Here is a 24,793-nt window from a genome sequence, read left to right as displayed (position 1 = left end):
TTTGGGCGGTTCTGTTTTAATCGCCTTCCATTTGGCATTGCTTCAGCTCCTGCTACTTCCAATGTATGATGGCTGAGATCACAGAGGGGTTAGAAGGTGTTTCAAATGCTCAAAAAGGCATTATCTTCAACTCCTGTGCTGGCGATGTATGACCCAAACAGAGACACTAAAGTGTCAGTCGATGCCTCATCATATGGCTTGGGTGGTGTACTTCTTCAGAAATGGGAAGGAGAATGGAAGCCTGTAGCTTATGCTTCACGGTCGCTTTCTCCTACAGAACAGCAGTATGCACAAATTGAGAAGGAAGCTTTGGGTGTCACATGGGCCTATGAACGTTTTCGTGATTTTCTAATAGGGAAACAATTCTGTCTGGAGACTGATCACAATCCACTAATCAGCTTGCTGGGAGCCCAAGCGTTAGACTTGTTGCCACCAAGAATTCAGCGTTTCAGGATGAGGCTGATGTGCTATTCATACTGTATTGTGCACGTGCCAGGGAAGCTACTCTAGACAGCAGACACACTGTCACGCTCACCTGTAGAAACAGGTATGTCCACAGAAGAAACAGAGCTGATGGAAAGCACTAACATTTATGTGGATTGTGTTATTGAAAGCTTACCGGTTAGTTCTATGTATATGGACAATTTAAGAGAGCAATTAAAGGCTGACAGTGTCTGCTCACGTGTTATGTCATTGTGCACAGAAGGGTGGCCTATGCACGCAAAACAGGAACCTCTAGTAAAAAATTACTGGCCAGAGCGAGCTACACTTACAGTAAAAGATGGCTTACTGCTTAAAGGTGCATGACTCGTTATACCTTCAGTGATGCGTAATGATGTGCTAGCAAAACTTCACGAAGGACACCAAGGGGTGGTGAAGTGCAAAGAGAGAGCTCGCCAGTCTGTGTGGTGGCCTGGTCTTAGCCAGCAAGTGAATGAAATGGTGCTAAAATACAGAACATGCATTCAAGAATGTAAAAATCACAAAGAGCCGCTCATGCCAACAGAATGCCCTGAAAGACCGTGGCAAAAGTTAGGGGCAGATCTATTTATGTTTGATGGGAAAACTTATCTGCTGGTTGTAGATTATTTTTCCAGGTATGTAGAAATTTCACAGTTATCTCACACGAGATGTACTGATGTCATTGTCCATTTAAAGTCGATTTTTGCTTGACATGGCATTCCTGAGATTCTAATGTCCGATAATGGACCACAGTTTTCTGGACAAAACTTTACTTCTTTTGCGGCTTCTTATGGGTTCAGACACATAACGAGTAGCCCTAAGTTCCCTCAGAGTAATGGGGAAGCTGAACGAGCAGTTCAGACAATGAAAAATCTCCTGAAAAAGTCAAAAGACCCGTATCTGGCTTTGCTCCAGAGTGGTTACAGCCCAGCTCAACTCCTTATGGGCCGTCGTCTACGTACTACATTGCCTCTTCATCCATCACAGTTGGATCCGGCATTGCCTGACAGTATCAAATTCGCTCTGAAGGAAAAGGAGAAGGGAGAATCAGATGCTGAGAACTACAATAGGCGTCACCGTGCCAAAGCCCTCAGAGTCTTGTGTCCAGGAGAAAGTGTATGGGTTACAGATGCAAAAGTGCCTGGAACAGTGCTTCAGAATCACTCAACCCAGAGATCGTATTTGGTGGATTTACCAGAAGGGACAGTGAGGCGCAATAGACAGCACCTAATACCTTTACCAACACCTGCACAAGATAAAGACTCATTGAGACATGTCAAAGTGCCAGAGCAAACTCCTGAGTCATCTGATGTGCTACCTCAAGTACCATCTACAGAGACTACAATTACAACTAGGTCTGGGAGGACTGTAGTTAAACCTAGTAGGCTAAACTTGTGATGGGCATAAAGAAAAATTTTTTTTATAGATTTAACATTATTTTGTTAAAAAGGTTATATTAGTAACATATTTCTTACAATATTTAGATAGGAACAGACCTTTCAACAAAGAGGCAGAATAATCCTCTAAGGTCTGGCTAGACAAAGGTAGTCTACCCTTTGTTCTCTAGGAAGGGGAGATGTGGTGATATGCATATGTATATTACATGTGATTGATGGGGAGCCTAATCAATATGTACCAATAGTAATCAGATGGGCAGGGGTTTCGGAGATAAGTGTGCTTGAGACTGCTTGTAAGGAAAGTTATGTGAATAAAGCTTGCGTGTTTAGTTCGCAGTTGTCTCATGTCTATTTGTTTAAGAAAGAACACGACATCTAGTTCAGGGCTCTGTGCAGATTTAAAGCTTGAAGCTCTTTCACTGATGTTATTTGATCAATGAACCAGATTTCATCTTTAAACATAAGAGAAGGAAAAACAATGGAGAAGCTAAGCGACATGTATGTTTGTTTTCATGTCATTTACATCCTGCTGACTCTTTAACTTTAAATCTGACTCAATTTAATAAAACAACTGTGCACTGATTTACTAAGAATATAAAGTATATTTACAGGGATTGGAAGGCTTTGAACAAGGACGTGCCAAATAAGCTATAACAGACTAATAATAGAACATTTTTATTGTTTTGCTAATAAAAGCCATTAATAAAACTTTATTTTATTTGCTTTTGTGTTGGTTAAAGTTCTCAAAGCTGCAGTTTGCTTCACTCTGCACAGATATTGTAAAATCTGTATCAGGCTGTTTACTGATTGATAGCTTGCTGCTGTCAATGATGTGAAAAATGGGGATGGAACAAGTTCTCCTTGTAGCGAAGAATTAAATGAGGAACTTAAGGATGATGAAAGGAGCCTGTTTGCTACATCTTTAGCTAAAATGTAAGCTTTATAATACAACAAAATGTTTACTTAATTTGTAAAAAAAAAGTGATTAGATTCCTAATGATATTATCTGGTAATTGTTTGTCTATCTAGTTCACCAGAAGACTTTGCTGATTGCATTACCAACATGGCTGCAGAAGTCGTCAGTGAGATGAGCGGCCCCAAAGAGGCTATCCGGTGGGTTGCCTCAATTAAAAAGGGAAAGAAAAAGAATGCAGCAGTGGCTCAAAATACTAAGAAAGCCTCTCTTAAAGAAGCAGAGGTCCAGACTAAGGCCGGCAGAGCTGTAAACCAGGAGTTGCTTAGCAAAACCAGGGCCTGGGAGACGCCAAGTAACCTTTCCGGTTAAACAGATCTGAATAGTCTGCCTGAGGGAGGGTTTCAATAAAGGGTTCAATGCTGGTCATTATTAATTGCATATCCAAAGACGCTGTTAAAACTGCTTCAAGCAACGATGCGGCCAAAAGATCTGGATTCGCTGCAGACATTGCCCCCATGTTCAAAAATGTCCAAAAGAAGGTGAACAAGTTCTTTAAAGTGTTGAAGAAAATCTCACCAAGTACAGACACTGAACAAATCCCATCACCTTCATCAACATTGTGCATTAAAAGTTTGCCGCCAGAAGGAGGAACCAATGATTCCCACCTAGATGATTTCCCAACTTCCTCCACAAAGAACATAAACAGTCAGATGGTCCATTTTTATTCTGATGTTTTCTGCACACCTCCAGAAATGTCAAAATGGTCCAATCAGGGAATGCTTGGTGGCAATCAAGGGAGCTCAGCCCAGAGCTCCATGTTCACTAAAAGTACCACAATGAAAAAGGCAGATTGAGAACCCTGTTCAGGTAAACCTGGTAAAGCGTTGACCAAAAAAGCAGGTAAGTTGGTACACCAAGTAAGTTGTGTTCTGCAGCCAAACAATTCTACAGAGGTGTGCAGTAAAAGGTACGTGGATTTTTATCTGAGCCCCAAAGATCCAGTTCACCAAAAGAAAAGATCTATAAATAATTCCATGTTTATTGTAGCCACTCAGATTTCATTCTTGACATGGAATGGGTAAGAAACATAGAGCAAATGGATTCTTGTTCAGGTCTTCCATCACTGCTTATGATGTTTGTGGAGGAATCTGTGAGACGGCTACTTATTGACTTGTTTGGTCACCACCCACATCAGATTCACTGACTGTTCCTAAACTTGGCTCAAGCTCTGCTTTACCAGCCTAGAAAGGTCACTGCAGACCCCCACAGCAATAACAATAACACAAAATCTGAAATATTCAGGTAAGGTTATTCTGTTCTTCTGTATGGGTATGGATAGTCTGTATACGTATATCCAAATAGATAAAGTAAAGTATTGACATATTTGCACGCTGCATGTTCTGTAAGTAACTTTATCACTCATACACACCAGTGGAATTGTATCAGTTCATTGGAACTGTAAATGCAGTAAACTTTTATTAAAATTACAGCAGTGGTTCTTAATTCCTCAACACTTAATAAAGTAATAAAAATGTGAATTTAATTGCATGCTAGTCATTTACATTTACAGCCTGTCACAGACACTTTCATCCAGAGCAACTTGCAATGCAGTGCAAGTCCTAGCTTGATCAGAGCCCCACAAGTGTGCACCACAGAATACTTGGTTTTTCAGCACGAACCGTGACATCATTGGTGGACGTGTCGCAGTGTAGAGGTTTGGAGCAGACACTTTTACATGATAACATTATATAGAATTTAAACCACTTTCATCTTTTAAAGTTTACCTGATTACATTTTAAGCCAGTTTTCCACTGATATTTTCAAAGCGATGAACTGTGTGATATGACTGACCCGGACAGCAGTGGCGATTTCTCTAAGACTGCAAGGGAAGCTCAGCTTCCCCTAAAATGTCAAAAATTAAATGGTCAAATATGTACAGTTGTGTTAACATTTCATTGACTACAAATACGTTAGAACACGTTCATATCGAAGACGAGTTCATTCAGAATCAGCTACTTATCACAAATCGACTCGAATTTGTTAACTTCTCATACATTCCCGTAGCGTCAATGCATTTGCCCGCAGACGCTGAGCGTCTCTTCACTTCTATGGGGCTGCATGGGAGGGTTTTTTTCATTGCTTCGAAACTCGCCGGTCATTGGATAAATGCCACGATTTTGTCCCGCCCCCGGACGCTGAGCCTCTCTGGGGGTGAATGGAGCTGTGGGCGGGTCTGGACGCTGAGCTTCTGCAAGATGATTGGCGGATCAGTCGAAAGGCTGAATCCCGTTTTGATTGACAGCTATTTTGAGATCTACACCATCACTTCTTAAACTCAAACTCAAACGAAGCTTTATTGGCATGACAAATAGGGACATTCGTATTGCCAAAGCAATACACTTAATCTTTAGTCACTTAATCACTGGGAGATTCAGTCCGATCGCGGATTTTGTGAGTGAAGTCGAAAGACAAACTGCAATCAATTTCAGGCCATTTTCTTGAAAAGGAATGGAGGGCAGAATATATGTATAAATAAATTGGCAAATTTTATGATGTAAGCCGACATTGAGCTTCCCCTCTTTGAAAGATCAGCAGCCGCCACTGCCAGACAGTAAAAACCACATTTAATGTGAAAAATAAAGCGTAACGTGGCTTGTTGTACTAAAACAATGAGAGATGAATTTTGGCAGCACAGAGCAATTATAACCAGTATCAACGGAGAGATGTTTAGTTCCTGTGTTTTACTTTTTGTACATTAAGCCACGTTATGATTCATTTAGGTGAAGCTTTTTGCGGATTCAGAAAAAACTGGTGAAAACCTGAATAGAACTGGTTCAAGAACCAGAGTTCTTTTGGTGGAAAAGCCCTATAAGTGATTCTTTCAGCATTGTCAAAAGATCCAGATGAAATTTCACCTTTGCATCTTTACCTCATAAATCCAGCTTACTAGCTGTTCGTATGCTCAGCTATTTGCGTAGTATATATACAGTGGGGAAAATAAGTATTTGATACACTGCAGATTTTGCAAGTTTTCCCATCTAAAAAGAATGGAGAGGCCTGTAATTTTTATCGTATTTACACTTCAACTGTGAGAGACAGAATCCATATAATCACATTGTATCCTTTTTAAATAATTAATTTGCATTTTATTGCATGGAATAAGTATTTGATCACCTACCAACCAGCAAGAATTCTGGCTCTCACAGACCTGTTAGTTTTTCTTTAAGAAGCCCTCCTATTCTGCACTCATTACCTGTATTTATTGCACCTGTTTGAACTCGTAACCTGTATAAAAAACACCTGTCCACACACTCAATCAATCACACTCCAACCTCTTTACCATGGCCAAGACCAAAGAGATATCTAAGGACACCAGGGAAAAATGTAGACCAGCACAAGTCTGGGATCTGCTTCAGGACAATAGCTTGGTGAGAAGGCAACAACTGTTGGCGCAATTATTAGAAAATGGAAGAAACACAAGATGACTGTCAATCTTGGCTCCGTAAGAAGCATTTTAAGGTCCTGGAGTGGCCTAGCCAGTCTCCAGACCTGAACCCAATAGAAAATCTTTGGAGGAAGCTGAAACTCAATGTTGCCAAGTGACAGCCCCAAAACCTGAAAGATCTGGAGAAGATCTGTATGGAGGAGTGGGCCAAAATCCCTGCTGCAGTGTGTGCAAACTTGGTCAAGAACTACAGGAAACATCTGACCTCTGTAAAGGTTTCTGTACCGAATATCAAGTTCTGTTTTTATATTGTAATAAATACTTATTCCATGCAATCAAATGCAAATTAATTATTTAAAAATAATTTTTTTTAGATTCTGTCTCTCACAGTTGAAGTGTTCCTATGATAAAAATTACAGGCCTCTCCATTCTTTGTAGGTGGGAAAAAATTGGCAGTGTATCAAATATTTCTTTTCCCCACTGTATGTGTGTGTGTGTGTGTGTGTGTGTGTGTGTGTGTGTGTGTGTATGTGTGAGCTCCTACTTACACCACTGAGCTAACACCTTTTCCTCAAAGCTTAATACTACACATACAGGGGTTGGACAAAATAACTGAAACACCTGTCATTTTAGTGTGGGAGGTTTCATGGCTAAATTGGACCAGTCTGGTGGCCAATCTTCATTAATGGCACATTGCACCAGTAAGAGCAGAGTGTGAAGGTTCAATTAGCAGGGAAAGAGCACAGTTTTGCTCAAAATATTGCAATGCACACAACATTATGGGTGACATACCAGAGTTCAAAAGAGGACAAATTGTTGGTGCACGTCTTGCTGGCGCATCTGTGACCAAGACAGCAAGTCTTTGTGATGTATCAAGAGCCACGGTATCCAGGGTAATGTCAGCATACCACCAAGAAGGACAAACCACATCCAACAGGATTAACTGTGGACGCAAGAGGAAGCTGTCTGAAAGGGATGTTCGGGTGCTAACCCGGATTGTATCCAAAAAACATAAAACCACGGCTGCCCAAATCACGGCAGAATTAAATGTGCACCTCAACTCTCCTGTTTCCACCAGAACTGTCCGTCGGGAGCTCCACAGGGTCAATATACACGGCCGGGCTGCTATAGCCAAACCTTTGGTCACTCGTGCCAATGCCAAACGTCGGTTTCAATGGTGCAAGGAGCGCAAATCTTGGGCTGTGGACAATGTGAAACATGTATTGTTCTCTGATGAGTCCACCTTTACTGTTTTCCCCACATCCGGGAGAGTTACGGTGTGGAGAAGCCCCAAAGAAGCGTACCACCCAGACTGTTGCATGCCCAGAGTGAAGCATGGGGGTGGATCAGTGATGGTTTGGGCTGCCCTATCATGGCATTCCCTTGGCCCAATACTTGTGCTAGATGGGCGCGTCACTGCCAAAGACTACCGAACAATTCTGGAGGACCATGTGCATCCAATGGCGGTGCCGTGTATCAGGATGACAATGCACCAATACACACAGCAAGACTGGTGAAAGATTGGTTTGATGAACATGAAAGTGAAGTTGAACATCTCCCATGGCCTGCACAGTCACCAGATCTAAATATTATTGAGCCACTTTGGGGTGTTTTGGAGAAGCGAGTCAGGAAACGTTTTCCTCCACCAGCATCACGTAGTGACCTGGCCACTATCCTGCAAGAAGAATGGCTTAAAATCCCTCTGACCACTGTGCAGGACTTGTATATGTCATTTCCAAGACGAATTGACGCTGTATTGGCCGCAAAAGGAGGCCCTACACCATACTAATAAATTATTGTGGTCTAAAACCAGGTGTTTCAGTTATTTTGTCCAACCCCTGTAGGTCTTTTGTTTGTCTCGTCTTGTTCTAACCTGTCTTGTGAAATCATGTTGTGTCTTGTTATAATTAAATACTGTTATACACTGCGGTAAAGTTAGTTTTATATTCGACATTCGTTTAACATTCGCCATTCCGATCTATGTAAGTGGTTCAAAAAACACCTAACACCTACTTATTTTACGATTTCTTGCACAGATTTAAGTAGGCTACATACTACAAAAATTATTTTATAGTAATTTTGAGGTTAAATGTATTTATTTAAAGAAAGATTAAAATGAAACCGCTGATCAAGCATCAAGTTCAGCTAAAGCGTTAGGGAGCGTCATCAAACTAACAGAAAAACATAGAAAACATTTACTGTGCACTTACTACAGAGAAATAAATCCATTAAAGTCTTGTAATGTATTAATGGATTCATGTCAATCTATTTTTTATAAACACAAATTATTGTATCTCACAACCTACAAACCTTGTTTTATAGATGATACCTTTATTTTGTTTTAATTTAGAATTAAGATTAATAAATCCATGATATTTTGATATTGGAGACAAATAAATCTATTTAACTCTGATATAATTTTATATAATAATGTGAAACTATTTTTTATACACATATTAATTTCCCTCACACCCTGCAAACCTTGTTTTTTAAATAATACTTTTATTTTTATTTTATTAAAATTTATATTTAAAATCAATAAATCCATAATACTTTTATATTGGAACTAAAGACATCTATTAAACTCTGATATCATTTAATATAATAAACCCAAATAATTTATTTATTTAATATACACATATTAATGTCCCTCACATCCTACAAACCTTGTTTTAAAGATACTGCTTTTAGTTTTATTTTAGTTTTATTTATACTTATGATCAATGAATACATAATACTTTTATATTTGAGATAAATAAATCTATAAAACTCTGATATGATTTAATTTAATAAACCCCAAAAAAAATTTATATACACATATTAATGTCCCTCAAAACCTGCAAACCTTGTTTTATAAATACTGTTTTTAATTTAATATTTTTTTTAATTTATAGTTATGATCAATGAATCCATAAAACTTTTATATTGGAACTAGAGAAATCTATTAAACTCTGATATGAATTATTATAAGAAACCCAAACTATTTTTAATATACACATATTAATGTCCCTCACAACCTACAACCTTGTTTTTTAAATAATACTTTTATTTTTATTTAATTTTAATTTATAGTTCATATCAATGAATACGTAATAAGTGTGTATAAGAGATAAATCTATTAAAATCTTACATGATTTAATATAATAAACCCATACTATTTTTAATATACACAGATTAATGTCCCTCACATCCTACAAACCTTGTTTTTTAAATAATACTTTTATTTTTATTTTATTTTTATTTATACTTATGATCAATGAATCTATAATACTTTTATATTGGAACTAAAGAAATATATTAAACTCTTACATGATTTAATATAATAAACCCAAACTATTTTTAACATACACATATTAATGTCCCTCACATCCTACAAAAGTTGTTTTTTAAATAATACTTGTATTTTTAATTTATTTTAATTTATAGTTAAGATCAATTGATCCATAATATGTGTATATCAGAGATAAATCTATTAAACTCTAAAATGATTTAATATAATAAAGGCAAGCTTTTTTTGATAAACACATATTAATGTCCCTCACATTCTAAAAACATTGGTTTATGGATACTGCTTTTATTTTTTTTATTATTTTAATTTATACTTTAGACCACTGAATCCTCAACACTTTTACATTGGACACAAATAAATCTATTAAACTCTAATATAATTTAATATAATGAAGTCAAATTATTTTTAATATAAACATATTAATGTTCCTCACAACCTACAAACCTTGTTTTATAATTAATGCTTTTATTTTTATTTTATTTTTATTTATAGTTAAAATTAGTACATTCATAATACCTTTATATTGGAACTAAATACATTTATTAAACTCTGATAAGATTTAATATAATAAAACCAAACTATTTTTATATACACACATTATTGTCCCTCACATCCTACAAACATTGTTTTATAGATACTGCTTTAATTTTTTTTATTTTAATTTATAGTTAAGATCATTAAATCCAAAATAAGTGTGTACAAGAGATAAATCTATTAAGTTCTGATATAATTAAATATAATTAACCCACACTATTTTTTTATATACACATATTGATGTCCATAACATCCAACAGTTGTTTTGTAGATACTTCTTTTATTTAGATTTTATTTTATTTTATGGTTCAAATCCATAATAAAAAAAACCATAATAAGTGTGTATCATAGATAAATCTATTAAACTCAGATTTGATTTATTATAATAAAATAAAACTATTTTTTAAAAACACATATTAATGTCCCTTATATCCTACAAACCTTGTTTTGTAATTACTGTTTATTTTAAATTAAAGTTAATATCTGTAAATACATAATAATTGTATATCAGAGATAAATCTATTAAACTCTGAAATAATCTACTATAATAAAGTAAAACTATTTTTTATATACACATATTAATGTCCTTCACATCCTACAAACATTGTTCATAAGATTTATTTATTTCCAGTATAAAAGTATTATGGATATTTTGATCATGATTATAAATTAAAATAAAATAACAATAAAAACAGTATCTATAAAACAAGGTTTGTAGGATGTGAGGGACATTAATATGTGTATATTAAAAATAATTTGGGTTTATTATATTAATTCATGTAAGAGTTTAATAGATTTTTTAGTTCCAATATAAAAGTATTATGGGTTTACTGATTTTAACTATAAATTAAAATAAATAAAAAATAAAAGTATTATTTAAAAAACAACTTTTGTAGGATGTGAGGGAAATTATTATGTGTATATTAAAATAGTTTGGGTTTATTATATTAAATTATATCAGAGTCAAAGTGTTATAGGTTTATTGATCTTCATTATAAATAAAAATAAAATAAAAATAAAAGCAGTATCTATAAAACTACTTTTGTAGAATGTAAGGGACACTAATATGTGTATACAAAAAATAGTTTGGGTTTATTATATAAAATCATATAAGAGTTTAATAGATTTATTTAATTCCAATATAAAAGTACAGTATTATGTATATAAAAATTTTAACTATAAAATAAAACAAAAAACAGTATTTTTAAAACAACATTTGTAGGATGTGAGGGACATTGATATGTGTTTACTGAAAATAGTTTGACATTATTATATTAAATCATATCATAGTTTAATAGATTTATTTAGTTCCAGTATACAAGTATTATGGATTCATTGATCATAAGTATAAATTAAAAAAAATAAATAAATAAAAGTATTATCTATAAAACAACTTTTGTAGGTTGTGAGGGACATTAATATGTGTATGTTAAAAATAGTTTGGGTTTATTATATTAAATCATGTAAAAGTTTAATAGATTTCTTTAGTTACAATATAAAAGTATTATGGATTCATTGATCATAAGTATAAATTAAAAAATAAATAAATAAAAGTATTATTTAAAAAACAAGTTTTGTATGTTGTGAGGGACATTAGTATGTGTATATTAAAAATAGTTTGGGTTTATTTTATTAAATGATATCAGAGTTTAATAGATTTCTTTAGTTCCAATATAAAAGTATTATGGTTTCATTGATCCTAAGTATAAATTAAAATAAATTAAAAATAAAAGCAGTATCTATAAAACAACTTTTGTAGGATGTGAGGGACATTAATATGTGTATATTAAAAATAGTTTGGGTTTATTATATTAAATCATATAAGAGTTAAATAGATTTATCTCTTATACACACTTATTACGTGCATTGATATAAACTATAAATTAAAATAAATTAAAAATAAAAGTATTATTTAAAAAAGAAGGTTTGTAGGATGTGAGGGACATTAGTATGTGTATATTAAAAATAGTTTGAGTTTAGTATATTAAATGATATCAGAGTTTAATAGATTTATTTAGTTCCAGTATAAGTGTATTATGGATTCATTGATCATAAGTATAAATTAAAAAAATAAATAAATAAAATTATTATTTAAAAAACAACTTTTGTAGGTTGTGAGGGACATTAATATGTGTATATTAAAAATAGTTTGGGTTTATTATATTAAATGATATCAGAGTTTAATAGATTTATCTCTTATACACACTTATTACGTATTCATTGATATAAACTATTAATTAAAATAAAAAATAAAAAAAAGTATTATTTAAAAAACAAATTTTGTAGGTTGTGAGGGACATTAATATGTGTATATTAAAAATAGTTTGAGTTTAGTATATTTAATCATGTAAGAGTTTAATAGATTTATCTGTTATACACACATTACATATTCATTGATCTTAACTATAAATAAAAATAAAAATAAAAGTGTTATTTAAAAAACAAGGTTTGTAGGATGTGAGGGACATTAATATGTGTATAATAAAAATAGTTTGGGTTTAGTATATGAAATGATTTCAGAGTTTAATAGATTTCTTTAGTTCCAATATAAAAGTATTATGGATTCATTGAACATAAGTGTAAATTAAAATAAATTAAAAATAAAAGCAGTATCTATAAAACAACTTTTAATATGTGTATGTTAAATTAATACATTAATATGTGTATGTTAAAAATAGTTTGGGTTTATTATATTAAATCATGTAAGAGTTTAATAGATTTATCTCTTATACACACTTATTACGTGTGCATTGATATAAACTATAAATTAAAATAAATTAAAAATAAAAGTATTATTTAAAAAAGAAGGTTTGTAGGATGTGAGGGACATTAATATGTGTATATTAAAAATAGTTTGGGTTTCTTACATTTAATCATATAAGATTTTAATAGATTTATCTCTTATACACACATTACATATTCATTGATTTTAACTATTAATTCAAATAAACTAAAAATAAAAGTATTATTTAAAAAACAACTTTTGTAGGTTGTGAGGGACATTAGTAGGTTTATTATATTAAATCATGTAAGAGTTTAATAGATTTCTTTAGTTCCAATATAAGTGTATTATGGGTTTACTGATTTTAACTATAAATTAAAATAAATTAAAAATAAAAGTATTATTTAAAAAACAAGTTTTGTAGGATTTGAGGGACATTAGTATGTGTATATTAAAAATAGTTTGGGTTTAGTATATTAAATCATGTAAGAGTTTAATAGATTTCTTTAGTTCCAATATAAAAGTATTATGAATTCATTGATCCTAAGTATAAATTAAAATAAATTAAAAATAAAAGTAGTATCTATAAAACAACTTTTGTAGGATGTGAGGGACATTAATATGTGTATATTAAAAATAGTTTGGTTTTATTATATTAAATCATGTAAGAGTTTAATAGATTTATCTCTTATACACACATTACGTATTCATTGATTTTAACTATTAATTAAAATAAACTAAAAATAAAAATATTATTTAAAAAACAACTTTTGTAGGTTGTGAGGGACATTAGTATGTGTATATTAAAAATAGTTTGGGTTTAGTACATTAAATGATTTCGGAGTTTAATAGATTTCTTTAGTTCCAATATAAAAGTATTATGGATTCATTGAACCTAAGTGTAAATTAAAATAAATTAAAAATAAAAGTAGTATCTATAAAACAACTTTTGTATGATGTGAGGAACATTAATATGTGTATGTTAAAAATAGTTTGGGTTTATTATATTAAATCATGTAAGAGTTTAATAGATTTATCTCTTATACACACGTGTGCATTGATATAAACTATAAATTAAAATAAATTAAAAATAAAAGTATTATTTAAAAAAGAAGGTTTGTAGGATGTGAGGGACATTAGTATGTGTATATTAAAAATAGTTTGGGTTTCTTACATTTAATCATGTAAGAGTTTAATAGATTTATCTCTTATACACACATTACGTATTCATTGATTTTAACTATTAATTAAAATAAACTAAAAATAAAAGTATTATTTAAAAAACAACTTTTGTACATTGTGAGGGACATTAATATGTGTATATTAAAAATAGTTTGGGTTTAGTATATTAAATCATGTAAGAGTTTAATAGATTTCTTTAGTTCCTATATAAAAGTATTATGAATTCATTGATCCTAAGTATAAATTAAAATAAATTAAAAATAAAAGTAGTATCTATAAAACAACTTTTGTAGCATGTGAGGGACATTAGTATGTGTATATTAAAAATAGTTTGGTTTTATTATATTAAATCATGTAAGAGTTTAATAGATTTCTTTAGTTCCAATATAAAAGTATTATGGATTCATTGATCTTAAGTATAAATTAAAATAAATTAAAAATAAAAGTATTATTTAAAAAACAACTTTTGTAGCATGTGAGGGACATTAGTATGTGTATATTAAAAATAGTTTGGGTTTAGTATATTAAATCATGCAAGAGTTTAATAGATTTATTTAGTTCCAATATAAAAGTATTATGGTTTCATTGACCTTAGGTATAAATAAAAAAAAATAAGAAAAAAGGATTATTTAAAAACCAACTTTTGTATGTTGTGAGGGACATTAATTTGTGTATATTAAAAATAGTTTGGGTTTCTTTTATTAAATCATGTAAGAGTTTAATAGATTTCTTTAGTTCCAATATAAAAGTATTATGGATTAATTGATCCTAAGTATGAATTAAAATAAATTAAAAATAAAAGTAGTATCTATAAAACAACTTTTTTAGGATGTGAGGGACATTAATATGTGTATGTTAAAAATAGTTTGGTTTTATTATATTAAATCATATAAGAGTTAAATAGATTTATCTCTTATACACACTTATTACGTATGCATTGATATAAACTATAAATTAAAATAAATTAAAAATAAAAGTATTATTTAAAAAACAAGGTTTGTAGGATGTGAGGGACATTAATATGTGTATATTAAAAATAGTTTGGGTTTATTATATTAAATCATATCATAGTTGAATAGATTTATTTGTCTCCAATATCAAAATATCATGGATTTTTTTATCTTAATTCTAAATTAAAATAACTGACATATAAAAACAGTATCTATAAAACAAGGTTTGTAGGTTGTGAGATACAATAATTTGTGTTTATAAAAAATAGATTGACATGAATCCATTAATACATTACAAGACTTTAATGGATTTATTTCTCTGTAGTAAGTGCACAGTAAATGTTTCCTACGTTTTTCTGTTAGTTTGATGACGCTCCCTAACGCTTTAGCTGAAGTTGATGCTTGATCAGCGGTTTCATTTTAATCTTTCTTTAAATAAATACATTTAACCTTAAAATTATTATAAAATAGCTTTTGAAGTATGTTGTCCACTTAAATCTGTGCAAGAATTCGTAAAATAAGTAGGTGTTAGGTGTTTTTTGAACCATTTATATAGATCGGAATGGCGAATGTTAAACGAATGTCCAATATAAAACTAACTTTACTGCAGTCTGTTATACAGCTCTGCGTGTGTACCGCCCTTTTGTCTCGTCATAGCCCATATTGTTACACAGTGATTAAAACTATTAGTTTAATCAATGTATTAAAGCAAAAAAAGTTTTGACACAGATCAGTAATAATCTTCATCATTATTTTAACTGAAAAATAAATTCACTCACCTCCTGACTTTCCTCAGCTTCTCAGAGAGATTTGTTTTAACGCTTAAGTTTCTTCCTACAGACTGAAGCTTTAAAGCTGCTCACACATGTAGAGAAACACTGAAGCACAACAAAATTCTTCTTTATGAAGTGTAGATTCATAACATTCACACATTACATCTGTAACATGTTTCTTTCTGTGATTTTCTCCTGAACAACTTTATATTCCTCTAAACAGTGCTGCAAACGAACAGGCTTTCTCTTTCACTCAAACCAGATTGTACTGGTTTATTCAGCAGAGGAGGAGGCGGACGGAGCTACAGTATAGGTACATGTGATAAGTTAAAATGATAATGCACTGTCATGCTGTTTAAAAATAGTAAAAGTTTGCACTATTTTAAAAAAGAGGTTAAAATGTTAAAAACATTTTATTTAGCCATTGTTTTGTTGATTCTTAATTGTTAAAAATGAAGTTATATTATCTATGTAGCGTTATCCATGACACATGTCTAGATCCACTAATCGGAGATTGATTGCTTTTGCCTCCACTAGTGATGCTGGGGAAATCGTGGTGTTTTTCTCATTCCAGTAAAAGTTCTCACTGAGAAAACATCGCTTTATCACTCTCGTGATTATTTCTCCCCATTTTCAGGGGTACAACATTTACACCTGAATTAAAGTTATTTAAGTTTTTACACCAAATGACCTTCCTGACCCTCCTTATTTATACGGGATAGGTAAGACATAGTCAGTTATGTCTGTGTCGACACTCGACTACCTAATAGGAGATTATCTTAGTCACAGCATTGTGTAGCACTTTTTTAGTAGGTAAAATGCAGTGTTTACATCATGTTAATGAGTTTACAGTCAGTGGTCTAGTAACTGGAGGGTCCCCTGGTTCAAGCACCACCAATGTAAGGTTGTGACTGTTGGGCCCTTGAGCAAGGCCCTAAACCCTCATCTGCTTAGATGCTATTCATCACAGTTGTAAGTTGCTTTAAATAAGAGCACAGTAATTCACCCGCCGACAGTTACGTTCAGAAATACTAAATTTGTTTATGCTAATTCACTTAGCCCTGTTATAAGAATCTAACATTAGTGATGAACCATTTAGAAACATTACAATTTCATATATTATTACAGGGTGTTCCAGGTGGTCAGGCATCTAAACAGACAAAATTGTCTGAGGAGAGTGGATACCCAAAGCCCTGTGACAGACTGGCACCCTGGCCATGCCCTTGTTCCTACCTTGGAGTCTCACTGCCACTCTGTGCTGAAGTTTTGGCCTGTGATACTTCTAACCTTACATCCATTCTTTTTCAGATCATCTGAAAGTATTTTTGGTTTTGTTTAATAAACCCCCTTAGTAAAATACTTTTTTTCCCCATTATGCTTACATGAATCCTAAGCCACTTTTGATGACTATTAAGCATGTAATTTTCTATTTCTCTTATTAGGAACCTTCTGACTCAGTTAGTGCACTACCCTATTAACATGGTTTAAAGAAACTCCAGTAGTCCACACAAACCTCAGTTTTGGAATGAACTGGAACTGGATCAATCAAGGTATTCTTGACTAATCTAGCCATACTGTACATAGCTGTACATTTTTATACATAAAAAGGCTACATATATATTTTACATTTTAATGAGTTTTGGATTAATATTCAACCCCAAATCAGAAAAAAGTTGGGACAGTATGGAATACGCAGTTAATAAAAACACAGAATTTCTTACATTTACATAAGATATTTCATGTTTTCTGTGGTCAACTTCATTTCATTTATTAATAAACATCCATTCCTGCATTCCAGGCCTGCAACGTTCCAAAAAAGTTGGGACAGTAAAGCATTTACCACTTTGTAATTTTAAAAATTAAGAGCATTGAAGATGGGTCGTGGCTGGGTTTTCCAGCATAACAATGACCCGAAACACACAGCCAGGACAACTAAGGAGTGGCTCTGTAAGAGGCATTTCAAGGTCCTGGAGTGGCCTAGCCAGTCTCCAGACCTGAACCCAATAGAAAGCTGAGGAAGCTGAAACTCAATGTTGCCCAGCGACTCTGATCTGTATGGAGGAGTGGGCCAAAATCCCTGCTGCAGTGTGTGCAAACTTGGTCAAGAACTACAGGAAACATCTGACCTCTGTAAAGGTTTCTGTACCAAATATTAAGTTCTGTTTTTTCCATTGTATCAAATACTTATTTCATGCAATAAAATGCAAATTAATTATTTTAAAAATCATACAATGTGATTATCTGTATTTATTTTTAGATTCTGTCTCTCACAGTTAAAGTGTACCTACGATAAAAATTACAGGCCTCTCCATTCTTCTTTGTAGGTGGGAAAACTTGCAAAATCGGAAGTGTATCAAATACTTATTTTCCTCACTGTATAGGAGGAAGCTGGAGTGCAAACTCCAGCAGAACAACATGAGGGAGGTCTGGAGTGGAATGAGGACCATCACTGGCTTCTGGTCCAGCAATAACAAAGAAGCAGAGGGCAGCGTGGACAGGGCCAATATTTTAAATATATTTTTAATAAATAAATGTTTAATCTTTAATAATATATTGTTAATATACACTATTTTTAATATACACATATTAATGTCCCTTATATACTAAAAACCTTGTTTTATAGATATTGCTTTTATTTTAATTTTAATATATAGTTAATATCGGTAAATCCATAATAAGTGTATCAGAGATAAATCTATTAAACTTTGACATGATTTAATATAATAAAGTCAAACTATTTTTACTAAACACATATTTATGTCCCTCACAACCTACAAACCTTGTTTTATAGAAGCTACTTTTATTTTTATTTTAATTTATGATAAAAAAAAATCCATAATACTAAATCATATTATACTGGAAATAAGTAAGTAGAATGTGAGGGACATTAATCTGTGTATATAAAAAATTTTTTTTACTTTATTATATAAAATCATTTCAGAGTTTATAGATTTATCTCTGATACACAATTATTATGGTTTCATTGATCTTAACTATGAATTAAAAATTAATTAAAAATAAAAGCAGTATCTGTAAAACAAGGTTTGTAGGATGTGAGGGACACTAATATGTGTTTATAAAAAATAGTTTGGGTTTATTATATTAAATCATAGAGTTTAATAGATTTATTTGTGTTCAATATAAAAGTATTATAGATTTACTGATCCTAACTACACATTAAAATAAATTAAAAATAAAAGCAGTATTTAAAAAACAAGGTTTGTAGGATGTGAGGGACATTAATATGTGTATATAAAAATAGTTTGTTTTTTTAATAAATTAAATCATGACAGAGTTTAATAGATTTATTTAGCAGTAATTATAAAACAAGGTTTGTAGGTTGTGAGAGACACTAATATGAGTTTAGATTTTTTGTGTCCAATATGTATTTATTAATTTTACCTATAAATTAAAATAAAAAAATAATAAAGGCAGTATCTATAAAACAACTTTTGTAGGATGTGAGGGACATTAATATGTGTATATTAAACATAGTTTAACTTTATTATATTAAATTATATCAAAGTTTAATAGATTTTTTTCAGTTAAAATATAAAAGTATTAAAAAATAAAAAGTTGAGCAAACTTAAAAATGTAAGGCAACCAGCTGCCTCACTTTTTTGAGTTTTCTCAACTTCAGGCATTCGTAGTTCTAACTTAATTTCTTTAGTTTCCCTATAAGTTCACTAAAAAAAATGTAAGTTAAATCAACTTTTTTTTACAAGTACAATAAAATAGTAATTGTAATTTTGTCCAACTTTAAATAGTGATTTGAGTGAACTAATAACCTAACTTAGCAAAGCAAGTTGGCACAACTGTTTGCTCATGAAGTTGAGAAAACTCAAAAAGGTGAGGCAGCCAGTTGCCTTACATTTTTAAGTTTGTTCAACTTTTTATTTTTTAAGTTGACTCAACATTTTACTTTATAAGTTTACTGAACTGTTTTTTTTTTATATTAAAAAAAATCAGTTACTAAAATGTTTTTTACAGGCACAAGTTTTAACATATCTGAACTGGCAGTTGGTAGCTCAGTGGCTGATGTACTAGTCTAGTATTCAGTAGGGTGCCGGTTCAAGCCCACCACTAAGTTGCCACTGTTGGCCCCCTGAGCAAGGCCCTTAAACCTCAATTGCTTGCATCGTATTCAGCCACAAATGTAAGTCTCTTTGGGTAAAAGCATCTGCAAAATGACAAAAATGTAAATAAATATGTTATGCTCTTAACAAGTAGCTATGAAAGAAATTTGACAATACAAATTTTTGTATTAAAATGTTTATTTGACTTCCACAACAGACATGTATTTTAAGCCATAAACCTGTGCCACTCCAGCAAAAGTATAATTAGCATCAATAAACAAACTGGTTTTCCAGGTAAGCAAAGTCAGGATACAAACACGGCAATGGCCAGGAGCGCCCTTGGTAATGACACAATCTGTAATGTTTCAGTAGTACTTCTGGACTGGGATTGCATTGCATATCAATCTGCAAAAAAAAATAAAATAAAATAATATATTTTTAAATTTAAAGAATATGATGATTTCGATCTCGTTTAATAACCAATTAAGACATGCACAGTAAATCAGCTAAACTTTAAGTGTGAATGAAATTAGCAAAATTCCAATAAATGACAATAAGCATATTAATGTTTAAAAGTTTGCAACTATATCCAACTGTCCATGTACTGTAATTCTGCCTATAGTTAGTTTTGATAAATGTGTCTGTGTGCATAAATCAGGGTAAATTTGCTACTACAAACACACACTGGAATGGACTGAAATGTTTCAAGAGCATACACCATGTACCATGAATAAAACCCTACCTAACTCACGGGCGTGAAAATCACATCACAGACCGTGAAATGAGCCGCTTACTGTGAAATATGCAATTTGCTGTGAAACTCAAAACGTAACACTTCTGTTTAGCGATTTAACGTTTTCATTTGCGTACAGTATGAAATATAAAGCACAATATGAGGCAGTTGTAGCAATCATACATACACAATTAAGTGTAACAGACTTTTTTGTGTTGTAGTGTACCACAGACAAGTTTAGCTTACTAAGCTAACACAATTAGCCCCAGGTCATTTAAACCAATGCACAGCATAACCCACTAGCATATCAGCTAACATTTCTCTCTGTGTACCAAAAATGATTAAATTGTCACCGACAAGCCCGAATTTGCAAATAGATTACACTCGTACACCTTTATATAAATTAAAAATCAATTCGAATGTATTTACTTTTGAAAAGAACTGACAGTTTGTTGCTTCGCACTCGACTGCCATACAATATTTTAAATCTTTGGTAAGAAAATATGCGCCGCTAAAATGCTAGTAATTCCCCTCATTATTCAGTCAGTTTATAGTTCATGCATTTGTTAAGTTTTAAACATAAATGTATAGCTGAATACCTACCTCAGGGAAGGTCAGGGCAAAATCCAAAACTTCAGCTCTTCCTCAGAGTCGTTCTCGTCCGTTACAACTCAGCTCGGAGAAGTGCGCATGCGCGGTGACAGAACGTAATCAGTTTCAATGAGAACTAAAGAATGTAACTTAGCTTAACTATGTCAGTAAAGCTTCTGATGAAAAAAAATCGGCTCAACTAATTGTTATGCGTTATGTCAACATTTGTAAGGACTGTTTGCCCATTCAACTTTAAATCCTAATTTCATTTAATGATTTGGAAGTTAGACTTTTTACAGTGTAGCAATGCAACTGACTTGGCTGGGTAAATAAAAAAGTCATGGTGCGCTTTAATTAAACGTGGCACCAAAGTTTTTAAAATAGGGAAATCTTGAGGGGGCACCCAGATTTGAACTGGGGACCTCTTGATCTGCAGTCAAATGCTCTACCACTGAGCTATACCCCCACCTATAGGGGCAAGTTGTCATTCGATCTCAAAATGCGACCAAGAATAGTAGCAAAGAAACTGACAAACTGGCTGGTTGAACAGAAAGCAATTGTATTGCCCATTAGTTAAACGTGGCACCAAAATTTTAAAACTAAAGAACCCTTGAGGGGGCACCCAGATTTTAACTGAGGACTTCTTGATCTGCAGTCAAATGCTCTACCACTGAGCTATACCCCCACCCGTAAAGGTCAATTTTCCTTAGATCTCAAAATCTGACCAAGAATAGTAGCAAATCAACTGACAAATTGGCTGGTTAAACAGAAAACTCATGGTGCATGTTATAAACGTGGCACCAATGTTTTAAAAACAGGGAAATCTTTAGGGGGCACCCAGATTTGAACTGGGGACCTCTTGATCTGCAGTCAAATGCTCTACCACTGAGCTATACCCCCAGCTACACTAGAGCTCAAAGTCCACTGACAATACTGGCTAGCTAAACAGAAAAATTGTACAGCCATTTAGATAAACGTGGCACCAACATTTTAAGAATAAAGAGGTCTTGAGGGGGCACCCAGATTTGAACTGGAGACCTCTTGAGCTGCAGTCAAACGCTCTACCACTGAGCTATAGCCGCACACAATGGCACCATTTTTTTATTGGACCTCAAAATCCGACCAGGAATAGTAGCAATGCAACTGACAAAATTGGCTGGTTAAACAGAAACAACGTACAGCCGTTTAGTTAAATGTGGCACCAAAGTTTTATAACTACAGAAATCTTGAGGGGGCACCCAGATTTGAACTGTGGACCTCTTGATCTGCAGTCAAATGCTCTACACTGAGCTATACCCCCACCCATTGGCCTGACTTTTCATTGGGCCTGAATATCTGACCAAGAATAGTAGCAATCCAAGTGATAAAATTGGCTGGTTAAACAGAAAAGTCATTGTGCGCTTTAATTAAACATGACACCAAAGTAAAAAAAAAAAAAAATTGGCCCTTTATAGTTTTAAACTTTTGGTGCCACATTTAACTAATGGACAATTTTTTTTGTTTAACCAGCCAGTCTGTCAGTTGTGTTGCTACTATTCCTGGATGGTTCTTAAGATTTAATAAAAATGTACCCTTATGGGTGGGGGTATAGCTCAGTGGTAGAGCATTTGACTGCAGATCAAGTTCAATTCTGGGTGCCCCGTCTTTATCAAAGTTGGTTTAAATTTACTGATCATTCTTGGAGTGATGTACAAACCGGATTCCAAAAAAGTTGGGACACTAAACAAATTGTGAATAAAAACTGAATGCAATGATGTTGAGGTGCCAACATCTAATATTTTATTCAGAATAGAACACAAATCACAGATCAAAAGTTTAAACTGAGAGAATGTATCATTTTAAGGGAAAAATATGTTGTTTCAAAATTTCATGGCATCAACAAATCCCAAAAAAGTTGGGACAAGGCCATTTTTACCACTGTGTGGCATCCCCCCTTCTTCTTACAACACTCAACAGACGTCTGGGGACAGAGGAGACCAGTTTCTCAAGTTTAGAAATAGGAATGCTCTCTCATTCATGTCTAATACAGGCCTCTAACTGTTCAATCGTCTTGGGCCTTCTTTGTCGCACCTTCCTCTTTATGATGCGCCAAATGTTCTCTATAGGTGAAAGATCTGGACTGCAGGCTGGCCATTTCAGTACCCGGATCCTTCTCCTACGTAGCCATGATGTTGTGATTGCTGCAGAATGTGGTCTGGCATTATCTTGTTGAAAAATGCAGGGTCTTCCCTGAAAGAGATGACGTCTAGATGGGAGCATATGTTGTTCTAGAACCTGAACATAGTTCTCTGCATTAATGGTGCCTTTCCAGACATGCAAGCTGCCCATGCCACAAGCACTCATGCAACCCCATACCATCAGTGATGCAGGCTTCTGAACGGAGCGTTGATAACAACTTGGGTTATCCTTGTCCTCTCTGGTCCGGATGACATGGCGTCCCAGTGTTCCATAAAGAACTTCAAATCGTGACTCATCTGACCACAGAACAGTCTTCCATTTTGCCACACTCCATTTTAAATAACCCCTGGCCCAGTGCAAACGTCTGAGCTTGTGGAGCTTGCTTAGAAATGGCTTCCTCTTTGCACTGTAGAGTTTCAGCTGGCAACGGCGGATGGCACGGTGGATTGTGTTCACTGACAATGCTTTCTGGAAGTATTCCTGAGCCCATTCTGTTATTTCCTTGACAGTGGCATTCCTGTTTGAGGTGCAGTGACGTTTAAGGGCCCGGAGATCACGAGCATGCAGTAGAGTTTTACGGCCTTGACCCTTACGCACAGCGATTGTTCCAGATTCTCTGAATCTTTTGATGATGTTATGCACGGTTGATGATGATAACTTAAAAGTCTTTGCTATTTTACGCTGGGTAACACCATTCTGGTATTGCTGCACTATCTTTTTGCGCAACAATGGTGGAATTGGTGATCCTCTTACCATCTTGGCTTCTGAGAGACACTGACACTCTGAGAAGCTCTTTTTATACCCAATCATGTGGTCAATTGACCTAATTAGTGTTAATTGGTCTTCCAGCTGTTCGTTATATGCTCAATTTCCTTTTTCCAGCCACTTATTGCTACTTGTCCCAACTGTTTTGGGATTTGTTGACACTGTGAAATTTTGAATCAACATATTTTTCCTTTAAAATGTTACATTTACTCAGATTAAACTTTTGATCTGTCATCTATGTTCTATTACGAATAAAATATTGACATTTGCCATCTCCTCATCATTGCATTCAGTTTTTATTCACAATTTGTTTAGTGTCCCAACTTTTTTGGAATCCGCTTTGTAGATTTAGTAATCTAATGTCAATAAAACCTAACCAATTTATCAGTTGTGTTGCTACTATTCCTGGTTGTATTTTGAGATTTAATAAAAAAGGGCTTCTATATGTGGGGGTATAGCTCAGTGGTAGAGCATTTGACTGCAGATCAAGAGGTCCCCAGTTCGAATCTGGGTGCCCCCTCAAGATTCCCTTAGTTTTAAACTTTTGGTGCCATGTTTAACTAAAGGGCAGTAAAATTTTTCTGTATAATCAGACTTAACCTCTCTTGCCCCACCAGATGTGACTGTGGGGCAATGCACGACAATCATTAATTCAGTATAACAATAAATATTTTGTCTTCATATCTAATATTGTTGCACTTTTATTACATATGACAATATGTCTTAAAAATCATCCTGTACCTGTTAGGGCAGTAAAGGGCAGTATTTCTCCTAGCAGTC

The 24,793-nt window shown here is 33.3% G+C and overlaps 4 non-coding genes across 4 annotated transcripts; 1 reads left to right on the top strand and 3 right to left on the bottom strand.

Moving 5' to 3' along the window:
- Positions 1-21,464: 21,464 nt before the first annotated feature.
- On the bottom strand, positions 21,465-21,536 carry trnac-gca (transfer RNA cysteine (anticodon GCA)). Its single transcript has one exon. It is a non-coding gene; the product is annotated as a tRNA-Cys (tRNA).
- A 147-nt stretch (positions 21,537-21,683) lies between these two features.
- On the bottom strand, positions 21,684-21,755 carry trnac-gca (transfer RNA cysteine (anticodon GCA)). The gene has a single exon. It is a non-coding gene; the product is annotated as a tRNA-Cys (tRNA).
- A 143-nt stretch (positions 21,756-21,898) lies between these two features.
- On the bottom strand, positions 21,899-21,970 carry trnac-gca (transfer RNA cysteine (anticodon GCA)). The gene has a single exon. It is a non-coding gene; the product is annotated as a tRNA-Cys (tRNA).
- A 2,491-nt stretch (positions 21,971-24,461) lies between these two features.
- Positions 24,462-24,533, top strand: trnac-gca (transfer RNA cysteine (anticodon GCA)). Its single transcript has one exon. It is a non-coding gene; the product is annotated as a tRNA-Cys (tRNA).
- Positions 24,534-24,793: the final 260 nt, after the last annotated feature.

The sequence above is a fragment of the Trichomycterus rosablanca genome, chromosome 15 (genome assembly GCF_030014385.1).
Source record: "Trichomycterus rosablanca isolate fTriRos1 chromosome 15, fTriRos1.hap1, whole genome shotgun sequence".
In the NCBI taxonomy this organism is placed as follows: Eukaryota; Metazoa; Chordata; class Actinopteri; order Siluriformes; family Trichomycteridae; genus Trichomycterus; species Trichomycterus rosablanca.
The sequence above is the reverse complement of the archived record's forward strand: the minus strand, read 5'-3'. Positions and strand labels throughout refer to the sequence as shown.